Genomic DNA, 12,419 nt, shown 5'->3' with positions numbered 1-12,419 from the left:
CTGTGAAGACAATCAAAAATAAAATATTTCAAGATATTCATGGTGCCTGAAATACCCTCAAAATCAATTACATAGAAATTTTTCTTATTTGTTTTCAACCTCTTAGTAGAGACAGCAGTTTATCTAAAATAGATTATGCTTACACAGGTACACATAAATTCATTTTTTTGTGACTTAACTTTTTGTCATGATTATTGTGATGATGAATTGGCTGAATACCTGTGTTCAGGTAACAGGTCCCAGTGTCCCTCACTGTGACCCAACTCCATGACTACAAGGGGATTATCACTTCTTTTGAATAATTTATGGACTACCTTACCTCATATATGCAATGTATATTTACCTAAAATTTAGCACATTTCTTCTATATTTTCAATATAGCTAGTGAGAGGGTAACAGGAAGGAAGGCCAGGGGTCTCCAAATGGAGGAAATAGGCTGCAAGTGCCAGACATGTTTCTCTCTCTCTTTCTCTCTCTCTTTTTTTTTTTTCATTTATTTTTATTAGTTGGAGACTAATTACTTTACAGCATTGTAGTGGTTTTTGTCATACATTGGCATGAATCAGCCATGGAGTTACATGTATTCACCATCCCGATCCCCCCTCCCACCTCCCTCTCCACCCGCTCCCTCTGGGTCTTCCCAGTGCACCAGGTCCGAGCACTTGTCTCATGCATCCCACCTGGGCTGGTGATCTGTTTCACTATAGATAATATACATGTTTCGATACTGTTCTCTCGAAACATCCCACCCTCGCCTTCTCCCACAGAGTCCAAAAGTCTGTTCTGTACATCTGTGTCTCTTTTTCTGTTTTGCATATAGGGTTATTATTACCATCTTTCTAAATCCCATATATATGTGTTAGTATGCTGTGATGTTCTTTATCTTTCTGGCTTACTTCACTCTGTATAATGGGCTCCAGTTTCATCCATCTCATTAGAACTGATTCAAATGGATTCTTTTTAATGGCTGAGTAATATTCCATGGTGTATATGTACCACAGCTTCCTTATCCATTTGTCTGCTGATGGGGGGGAGGAAACAAACTACCAATATTTTTTCCTTCTCTATACAAATTGAAAAGAAGGTTTCTCTTAAAATGCTGTGTTGCCATGACACCTGGTTTCACTTGAAGCTAACTACTCTTAAGCCTTGAGTTAACCAATACATTTTTCTTATGGAAATGTTTGTCTTAAGCTCTGTTAATGTGCCCCAGACTCTGTCTTCAAGTTGGTTTGCCAAATGGCTTAACCTTCTTGACAAACCGGTATGTTATAGTCAGATATTGTTCCGCTAATCTATGTAAATGAAACTATTTGTATGGTAATCTGCCCTTCTACAACTTGTGGACTCTGGGAGAAGGAGAGGGTGGGATGTTTCAGGAGAACAGCATTGAAACATGTATATTATCTAGGGTGAAACGGATAACCAGCTCAGGTTGGGTACATGAGACAAGTGCTCGGGCCTGGTGCACTGGGAAGACCCAGAGGGATTGGGTGGAGAGGGAGGTGGGAGGGGGGACTGGGATGGGGAATACATGTAAATCCAGGGCTAATTCATATCAATGTATAACAAAAACTACTGTAATGATGTAAAGTAATTAGCCTCCAACTAATAAAAAAAAAATAAAATAAAATAAAATACAAAAAAAAAAAAAAAAAAAGATTCAAGTCAATCGTTTTATGGCCTGGGATGAATTATCTGGTGCCATTCTGAGTTTTAAGACATTCCTTTCTTTTCATTAACAGACTGTGAGCGACTATATAACATCCAGCTGAAGACTAGCAGGGGGTACTCTCTGTCTCCTTCTGATGCCTGTGTCAGAAGCTTCCTCTATCTCCTTTATACGTTAATAAAACTTTTTTACACAAAAGCTCTGAGGGATCCCGCCTGTCTCTGGCCCTGGATTGAACTCGTCTCCTCGGAGGCCAAGAATCCCGGCATCTTATCGTTCAGCAACAACCTTTCATCTTGGGGGCTCGTCCGGGATCCTTCAGGACAAGATGGGAGCTAACAATTCCAGCCTTACTCCTTTGAACTGTGTCCTGAATAACTGGGATAGATTTGATCCCCAGGACTTAAAGAAGACACACCTGGTCTTCCTATATGATGCTGCATGGCCGTGGTACCCACTGGAAGAAGGCGAACGGTGGCCAGTTGGAGGGTCTCTTAAGTATAATACTGTTTTACAATTAGACAAGTTCTGTAGAAAATGAGGGAAAAGTGATCTTTAAAGATAGATTTCTTACCCAGTCGGCTCTGATATTCGCCATAAGTTATCAAAATGGGTGTATGGATCAAATCAGTCTTTAGATAATCTGTTATAACTGGCTCAGACCGTCTATTATGGAAGGGAATATGAGGAAAAGAAAGAAAGGCAGAGGAAGACAAAGGAACAGGCAGAGGCCTTCTCAATGACTATGAAAACCGTTCTTGAACAGCCTGAGAAAAACGCCCAGAGGGACCCAGGTGAAAAGGGATGGGCTTGCTATTGCTGAGGAAAGAAGGGGCGCCTCAAGCGGGATTGCCCTTAGGCATCTAAGCCACCCCCCGGCTCCAGGTCCAGTCTGCAAAGGACCACACTGGAAGAGAGACTGCCCCCAGAGGCGTAGGTCTCAGGGGTCAGACTCTCAAGACAATCAGAACTGAAGGTGCCCAGGGGTCCCCACACAAGCTCCTGTCCTAATTACACCTGAGGAACCCTGGGTATTGATAACTGTGGGAGGCGAATCTGTCAATTTCCTCTTAGATACCAGGGCAACTTACTCCGTGCTTACTGAAGCCCCTGGCCCACCTTCTTCCCAATCCGCTTCTGTAATGGGACTGTCTGGACGAGCCAAAAAGTATTATTTCAGTTATTCTTTATTTTTCAACTGGGATTTTCACACGACTTTCTAATCCTGCCGGAATCACCCTCACCCCTTTTGGGGAGGGATATACTGAGCAAGGTCCATGCCTCTGTTTTCACGAACATGGAGCCCTCCCTTTCTCTCCCTTTAGTTGAACAAAATGTGAATCCTAGTGTATGGGCTGATGGAAGATCTGTGGGTCAAGCACAAAATGCTATTCCTGTAGTTGTCAAGCTCAAAGACCAGCACTTAGTTCCACAGAAGAAGCAGCATCCCCTGAAACCTGAGGTTAAAGAAGGGTTAAAACCCATCATAGAAAATTTAAAGGAACAGAGACTATTAATTCCCTGTAACAGTCCATGCAACACTCCTATTTTGGGTATAAAGAAATCAAATGGTCAATGGAGACTAGATTTACAAATAATAAATGAGGCTGTGGTTCCTTTACAGCCCGTGGTGCCTAATCCTTACACTCTATTGTCTGAAATTCCTGAACGAGCCAAATATTTCTCAGTAATTGATTTGAAAGATGCCTTCTATTCAGTGCCTTTGGCGGAGGAAAGTCAATTTCTATTTGCCTTTGAGGACCCCCCGCAGCCAGCTTCTCAGTTAACCTGGACAGTTTTGCCCCAGGGATTTCCTGACAGTCCTCACTTATTTGGGCAAAGTTTGTCACGGGATCTACAAAACTTTAACAGCAGAAAGCAAGTTGTGCTGTGGTGACTGCTGAACAGGTTTTAGAAGCAAAATCTCTCCCCCAGGGAACCAGGGCCCAGTTAGCGGAGCTTGTGGCTCTGACCCGAGCTCTAGAGTTAAACAAAGGACAGCAGGTAAATATCTCCACTGATTCTAAGTATGCTTATTTGACTTTGCATGCTCATGCTACAATATGGAAAGAAAGGCAGTTTAAAACAGCAACAGGAGAACCTATTAAGCATTTCAGAGAGATTGAGAGACTTTTAACTGCTAACTCTAAAGAATTAACTAGTTATGTAACTCAGCTCTCAGCTTTTCATCAGGCATCAACAGAACTTCAGGAGACAACTTCTGATCCAATATCTGAGTCCAGAAGGCCTCTATTTGAGCCAGGAACCAAGGTCCTCATAAAAACATTGGAATCTGGGGGCCCATCCCTTGAGCCCCTCTGGGAAGGCCCTTACCAGGATATTCTTTCTTCTCCCACAGCTATCAAAGTCCCAGGAATTGATTCGTGGGTGCATCACACTCAAGTTAAGCGGTGACACCCTGACCAGAATTAAGTGATGTCATTTTATGCCTTTACTTTTTATGCTCTGACTTTGTACTTTTCAGATGGGCCCGATAATCTATGTGAGCCTACTTCTGCTGACTCAAGAAATCCTGAGTCTTCCATTTGATCCTCAAGACAATGCCTTCCTGTCCTGGGCTCGCTTCTATGATGCATTCCACAATCGATCTAACTGCTGGGTCTGCGGAGCACTCCCCTCTTCATCAGTGGAAGGCTTCCCATGGTGGACATCTCCACTTCAAGGAAAAGACTTTCTCCAAGTCTGCCAATACCTTCGACAACAGTCATATGTGATGCCTCTTCTTCATCTGATGACATCTAACAACCCTAAAATGGACTGATGCAATACTTTGTACTTTAACTATGGACATAACATGACTTTTAATTTTGATTATACATTTTCTTGGTATAATGACTATTTTGCTGCACATAAGACAAATAGGTCTAGATCTAATGGTTTTTTACCTGATGTTTATCAAATATAGGATGAGGTTGTATGTTTAACTCTGGGAAAAAGACATCTAATATCTACTGCCCCTATATGCTGAGAACAAATAGGGCCATCCCCAAAAGTTAGCCAACAACTTAACTACAATGATTGGAAACAAATGGGATTTTTGCCTCAGGAAATATGTAACATTAATCATTCTCGTGTTTTCCAACCCCAGTTCAGGACCTCCCTTTGTCTGGCCAGGCACTGATTGGGACTGGATATCTCAGTCACGCTGGCTTGCTCCAAACGGGACTTCCTGGATATGTGGCTCTTACCTATGGGCTTGGCTTCCCCCTGGCTGGATAGGGAGATGCACCCTGGGTCTAGCCTTTACTCACGGCTTTATATTTTCAGAGCTTCCAGAAAAGCCTGCTAATTTACCTCACCTTAAAACTCGGTGGGCAAGGTCTGTATTTCACTGGTATGATTATTTGGCTGCAGTGTTTGTCCCCTCTTTGGGAACTGCAGATATTATCTAGTTCCAAAATGGTACTCATTTTACTAAACACATGAACAAGATGATGGGGGTCATGGATACTCCTGAAGCCTCAATTGCCTCACTTTGGGAGATGTTAACTAGTTCCTCATGGTGGAAAACTATCTTAATTACAATAATTCTGATTGTTTTGTTTTTGCTGTTTGCTCCCTGCATCTGTAATGGTGTAACTGGATTTGTTTCTAGTCGCAAGAAAGCTTTTAAGTTATAAATGGTTGCTCAAACTCCTGTTATTCCTAATTGTATGGCAATCCACCCTTCTACAAGATTCAAGTCAATCGGTTTATGGCCTGGGATAAATTATCTGGTGCCATTCTGAGCTTTAAGACATTCCTTTCTTTTCATTAACAGACTGCTAGTGACTATATAACATCCAGCTGAAGACTAGCAGGGAGTACTCTTTCTGCCCCATTCTGATGCCTATGTCAGAAGCTTCCTCTATCTCCTTTATACTTTAGTAAAACTTTTTTACACAAAAGCTCTGAGCGATCCAGCCTCATCTCTGGCCCTGGATTGAATTCGTATCCTCCGGAGGCCAAGAATCCTGGCCTCTGGTTCAGCAACAGCCTTTAGTTAGCATATTCCAAGTTGTTTGTAACATGTAATATATATTTTGTCAAGGAGTAACCAAAGATATTGTAAGGAAATTGAGCAAATTGAGAGAAAGTGATGTCACTGGAATTTGTTTTATATAATTAAATTTTATAAACATTACTGTTGGATAAAGACATTTTCTACCTTATATAAAAAATAAGTTTTAAATCACTATATTACACAATAGGATACTGGCAAAATAAAATACATGTATGTGTTAGTTGCTCAGCCATGTCTGACTCTGCAACCCTGTGGACTGGAATCCACCAGGCTCTTCTGTCCGTGGGGCTCAAGGCAAGAATCCTGGAGTGGTTTACCATGCCCTTCTCCAGGGTATCTTCCAAACCCAGGGATCAAACCCAGGCCTCCCACATTGCTGGTAGATTCTTTATCATCTAAGCTACCAGAGTACCCTTATATATATACTCTTTGCTGCCCCATGAACTGTAGCCCATCAGGCTCCTTTGTTATGTAATTTCCTAATTACAAACAAAATAGTAGTGTCAGGAGTTTCTGAATTTTAATAATTCAAAAAAAATTATTAAAAAATAAAAATATTTTATAATGTTAAATTATAAATATGTTTATGGGAAATAAACATCTTAAATAAATCTTGTGTACAAGGCTGTGAGATTCTGATATCATGTCCTTGCATACATTAATTTCTTATGTCAGAAATACTGAGCTACAATTAATGTTTTTAATTAATGAAAGAAGGCATATAGATCTTGTTTAGGTGCAATTTTGAAAGGCTAAGGAATAAATAATTACACTGGCAAGTGCTGATTTTCCTTTAAGATAATTAAGGACTTATTCTTATAGTAAGAAAAGCTTATTCTTAACAGCATTAGAATTGTATGGAAAGCATCATATTACTTTTTCTTATTTGCTATCTGTGTTGATTATCTGATGATTCATTTTTGGAATCATATGTGTTTTTGAAATTATATGTGTTTTCTGTCTGATTCCACTGGAAACATGCTGTACATTATATCATCACTATAACATTATACAGTCAAAGTCCCTTAGGCTCCAAAAATTAATTTTTACATCTCTATGGGGGGAAAAATCCCCATTTTTCTCATCAAAAGATAAGGAAAAAAAATTACACATTCGTTTAAATGTTCATTAAATATACAATTTTTGAGAGGAGACTAAGAAACACTCAGAATCAATAACTAAAGATTTGGAAAGACAATAACCTGGAAATTGACTACTTGCCACTTCATAATTCTACATATATATAATTTCTTACTCTTTAGGCTGTCTTATCTTTCAGTTTTGTCCTTTCTTATTTGAATTATTGTGCTGAAAAGTCTTTTAAGAGTCCCTTGGACTGAATGGAAATCAAACCAATCAACCCTAAATGAAACAAACCCTGAATATTCAATGGAAGGACTGATGCTGAATCTGAAACTTCAACACCTTGGCCACCTGATGCAAAGAGCTGACTCATTGGAAAAGATGCTGGTGCTGGGAAAGATTGAAGGCAAAATAAGAAGAGGGTGGCAGAGTATGAGATAGCTGACTAGCATCACTATCTCAATGGACATGAATTTGAGCAAACTCAAGGAGATAGTTAAGGACAGAGAAGCCTTCAATGTTGTTCATGTGATTGCAAAGAGTTGGATACAACTTAGCAACTGAACAACAAATTCATATATTGAAGTATTGATATAAAACAAATATTACATAAATGTTGTGGCACTGATGTTTCAAAGGTTGTCATCAGCACTGGTGAAAATGTTTGTACATTAATCTAAAGAAAAAGGGGAGCAGTCCTGTTCTTCTTGTGCATTATCAATAGCAGGATGCACACACAAGTCAACCAGAAATCTTGATGTTTTTATATGCTTGGTTATAGAATAAGTGTCCTACTGTGAATTACCAAACTATTTGGATATTGATAAAATATGATACCACATGAAGTATACTATCTGCTTACCTGTCACAAAAGCTGTGTCTTGATTTCTCCATGTGTTTCAGAATATGCATAGTGAGAGCAATTTACAGAAACTTTTTCACTCTCTGTGTCTCTCCCTGAGGAGATGCTAAGCAGTTTTGTGATTGTCCCTGAGGCATTGGAAACCTTAACGGAAACTAGGGAGTAGATGAGTTTATTACTAGTCCAGAGTAATTTGTATTCCCCCAAAATGAGAAAGATTTATTTGTGTGTTTTTCATTCTATATTTACTCTTAGTTAGCTTCCTATTGATTCTCTTTCTCTGGTGTATTCTAATCCCACCAGATATGGATCAGGTATAATGCGTTTTACTTATACAACAAGCCTGTCAGTATTCCCTTCATTCTGTAATGGTCTCCTCAAGTGGGTGATGCAAAGGGGATCATTTGTGTCTTGTCGTGTTACATAAAATATGTAAATAAACTAAAATAATAGCACATTGTGCATGTATAAAATGTATACATTCATATTTCTTTCTTATTTTTTAATACAGGGGATTACTCTTTTAATTGGTGTGCTGTGCTCAGTCACTTCAGATATGCAGATGACACCACCCTTATGGCAGAAAGTAAAGAAGAACTAAAGAACCTCTTGATGAAAGTGGAATAGGAGAGTGAAAAAGTTGGCTTAAAACTTAGCATTCAGAAAACTAAGGTCATGACATCTGGTCCCATCACTTCATGGCAAATAGATGGGGAAACAATGGAAACAGTGAGAGACTTTCTTTTTGGGGGCCCTAAAATCACTGCAAATGGTGACTTCAGTCATTAAATTAAAAGACACTTGCTCCTTTGAAGAAAAGTTATGACCCAACCTAGACAGCTTATTAAAAAGCAGAGACATTCCTCTGCTGACAAACGTCCATCTAATTAAAGCTATGGTTTTTCCATTAGTCATGTATGTATGTGAGAGTTGGACTATAAAGAAAGCTGAGCACTGAAGAATTGATGCTTTGGTGTTGGAGAAGTCTCTTGAGAGTCCCTTGAACTGCAAGGAGATCCAACCAATCCATCCTAAAGGAAACCAATCCTGAATATTCAGTGGAAAGACTGACGCTGAAAACTCCAATACTTTGGCCCCCTGATGCAAAGAACTAACTCATTTGAAAAGACCCTGATGCTGGGAAAGATTGAAAGCAGGAGGAGAAGGGGATGAAGAGGATGAGATGGATGGATGGCATCATGGATTCAATGCATATGAGTTTGAGTAAACCCAGGAGTTGCTGATGGACAGGGAGGCCTTGCTTGCTGCAGTCCATGGGGTCGCAAAGAGATGGAGATGACTGAGTGACTGCTCTGAACTATTTCTATAGAATATCTGCTGAAACTTCATGGACTTTGCATTAAATCTATAGGTCACTTTAGAGAGAACTAGGAGTTTTACCACATTTAGTCTTCCAACTCTAAACTGAATATGTTTAACATCTCATTTTGATCATCTTTCACTTTGTTAATCACTATAATGGGTGAATTTAATTCTGATGATCATTATATCTAGTACTGTGGGCAGGAATCCCTTAGAAGAAATGGAGTAGCCATCATGGTCAACAAAAGTGTCCAAAATGCAGTACTTGGATGCAATCTCAAAAATGACAGAATGATCTCTGTTCATTTCCAAGGCAAACAATTCAATATCACAGTAATCCAAACCTATGCCCCAACCAGTAACACTGAAAAAGGTGAAGTTGAATGCTTCTACGAAGACCTACAAGACCTTTTAGAACTATCACCCCCAAAATATGTCCTTTTCATTATAAGGGACTGGAATTCAAAGGTCGGAAGTCAAGAAACACCTGGAATAACAGGCAAATTTGGCTTTGGAGTACAGGATGAAGCAGGGCAAAGGCTAATAGAGTTTTGCCAAGAGAATGCACTGGTCATAGCAAACACCCTCTTCCAACAACCCAAGATAAGACTCTACACATGGACATCACCAGATGGTCAACAATAAAATCAGACTGATTATATTCTTTGCAGCCAAGGATGGAGAAGCTCTATACAGTCAGAAAAAGCAAGATTGGGAGCTGATTGTGGCTCAGATCATGAACTCCTTATTGCCAAATTCAGACTTAAACTGAAGAAAGTAAGGAAAACCACTAGACCATTCAGGTATGACCTAAATCAAATCCCTTATGACTATACATTGGAAGTGAGAAATAGATTTAAGGGACCAGATCTGACAGACAGTGCCTGATGAACTATGGACAGAGGTTCATGACATTGTACAGGAGACAGAGATAAAGACCATCCCCATGGAAAAGAAATGCAAGGCAAAATGGTTGTCTGAGGAGGCCTTACAAATAGCTGTGAAAAGAAGAGAAGAGAAAAGCAAAGGAGAAAAGGAAAGATATTCTGATTTGAATGCAGATTCCAAAGAATAGCCAGGAGAGATAAGAAAGCCTTCCTTGGCGATCAATGCAAAGAAATAGAGGAAAACAACAGAATGGGAAGACTAGAGATCTCTTCGAGAAAATTAGAGATACCAAAGAACATTTCATGCAAAGATGTGTTCACTAAAGGACAGAAATGGTATGGACCTAACAGAAGCAGAAGATATCAAGAAGAGGAGGCAAGAATACACAGAAGTGTACAAAAAAGATCTTCATGACCCAGATAATCACAATGGTGTGATCACTCACCTAGAGCCAGACATCCTGAAATGTGAAGTCAAGTGGGCCTTAGGAAGCATCACCACGAACAAAGACAGTGGATGTGATGGAATTCCAGTTGAACTATTTCAAATCCTGAAAGATGATGCTGTGAAAGTGCTGTACTCAATATGCCAGCAAATTTGGAAAACTCAGCAGTGGTCACAGGACTGGAAAAGGTCAGTTTTCATTCCAATCCCTAAGAAAGGCAATGCCAAAAAATACTCAAACTACCACACAATTGCACTCATCTCACATTCTAGTAAAGTAATGCTCAAAATTCTCCTAGCCAGGCTTCAGTAATACATGAACTGTGAAATTCCAGATGTTCAAGCTGGTTTTAGAAAAGCAGAGGAACCAGAGATCAAATTGCCAACATCCACTGGATCATCAAAAAAGCAAGAGAGTTCCAGAAAAACATCTATTTCTGCTTTATTGACTATGCCAAAGCCTTTGACTGTGTGGATCACAATAAACTGTGGAAAATTCTGAAAGAGATGGGCATACCAGACCACCTGACCTGCCTCTTGAGGAAACTGTATGCAGGTCAGGAAGCAAGAGTTAGAACTGGACATGGAAAAGCAGACTGGTTCCAAATAGGAAAAGGAGTACATCAAGGCTGTATATAGTCACCCTGCTTATTTAACTTATATGCAGGGTACATCATGAGAAACGCTGGGCTGGAGTAAGCACAAGCTGGAATCAAGATTGCCGGGAGAAATATCAATAATCTCAGATATGCAGATGACACCACCCTTATGGCAGAAAGTGAAGAGGAACTAAAAAGCCTCTTAATGAAAGTGAAAGAGGAGAGTGAAAAAGTTGGTTTAAAGCTTAACATTCAGAAAACTAAGATCATGGCATCTGGTCCCATCACTTCTTGGGAAATAGATGGGGAGACAGTGGAAACAGTGTCAGACTTTGTATTTGTGGGCTCCAAAGTCACTACAGATGGTGACTGCAGCCATGAAATTAAAAGACGCTTAGTCCTTGGAAGGAAAGTTGTGACCAACCTAGACAGCATATTAAAAAGCAGAGACATTACTTTGCCAACCAAGGTCCATCTCGTCAAGGCTATGGTTTTTCCAGCGGTCATGTATGGATGTGAGAGTTGGACTGTGAAGAAAGCTGAGCACCGAAAAATTGATGCTTTTGAACTGTGGTGTGGAGGAGGCTCCTGCGATCCCTTGGACTGCAAGGAGACCCAACCAGTCCATCCTAAGGGAAATCAGTCCTGGGTGTTCATTGCAAGGACTGATGTTGAAGCTGAAACTCCAGTACTTTGGCCACCTGATACGAAGAGTTGACTCATTTGAAAAGACCCTGATGCTGCTAAAGATATGGGACAGGAGGAGAAGGTGACGACAGAGGATGAGATGTCTGGATATTATCACCGACTCATTGGACTTGGGTTTGAGTAAATTCCGGGAGTTAGTGATGGACAGGGAGGCCTGGTGTGCTGCGATTCATGGGGTCGCAAAGCGTCGGACACGACTGAGCAACTAAACTGAACTGAAGTGAACTGATTTTGTACTTTTCAGTATACAGATCTTCTTAATTTTTTTTCTTAGTTTCACAAGATTATTTCACTACACTTGGGTGATTTCCATATTTTCTTAGTTTTTACCTAAGTATTTCATTGTACTTGAGGTGAATTAAATTGTATGTATGTAATTTTTTTAATATTAAACTTATGATACTTTGCAAGGGTAAGCTAATCACTGACGTATTATTATTTATATATTTTGCTAGATTAAATTTGTTATATTTTTGTTTAGAATATTTGAATATCTATTAAGATTTTTTTATTTTTTCCCTTAATACCTTTGCCTGCTTTTCATACCATTGGGAAGCTTTGCTGAAAAAGTTGGAAAATGCAAAATTTTTTCTTTTCTGAAAGAAAAGAAGAAAATCAGTTACTTCTTTTCCCTCAATATCAAGCAGAACACCCTAGTCAATGCACATGAACCTGCTTTCGTGTTTGAGGGAGTTATTTTTAATATAAATTTCTATTTGAGATAATCATTTTCTGAAATTTGTTGTAAAGTGTTTCTTAGTATACATACATAAATACATACATACACTTATATATGTTTAAATTACAGCTCATATT

At 39.5% G+C, this 12,419-nt stretch overlaps 1 pseudogene; it reads left to right on the top strand.

Moving 5' to 3' along the window:
- Positions 1–4,157: 4,157 nt before the first annotated feature.
- Positions 4,158–5,085, top strand: LOC139037225 (endogenous retrovirus group PABLB member 1 Env polyprotein-like; annotated as a pseudogene).
- Positions 5,086–12,419: the final 7,334 nt, after the last annotated feature.

The sequence above is a fragment of the Odocoileus virginianus genome, chromosome 10 (assembly GCF_023699985.2).
Source record: "Odocoileus virginianus isolate 20LAN1187 ecotype Illinois chromosome 10, Ovbor_1.2, whole genome shotgun sequence".
Lineage (NCBI taxonomy): Eukaryota > Metazoa > Chordata > Mammalia > Artiodactyla > Cervidae > Odocoileus > Odocoileus virginianus.
Note: the sequence above shows the minus strand (reverse complement) of the source record. Positions and strands in the feature narration are given on the sequence as shown.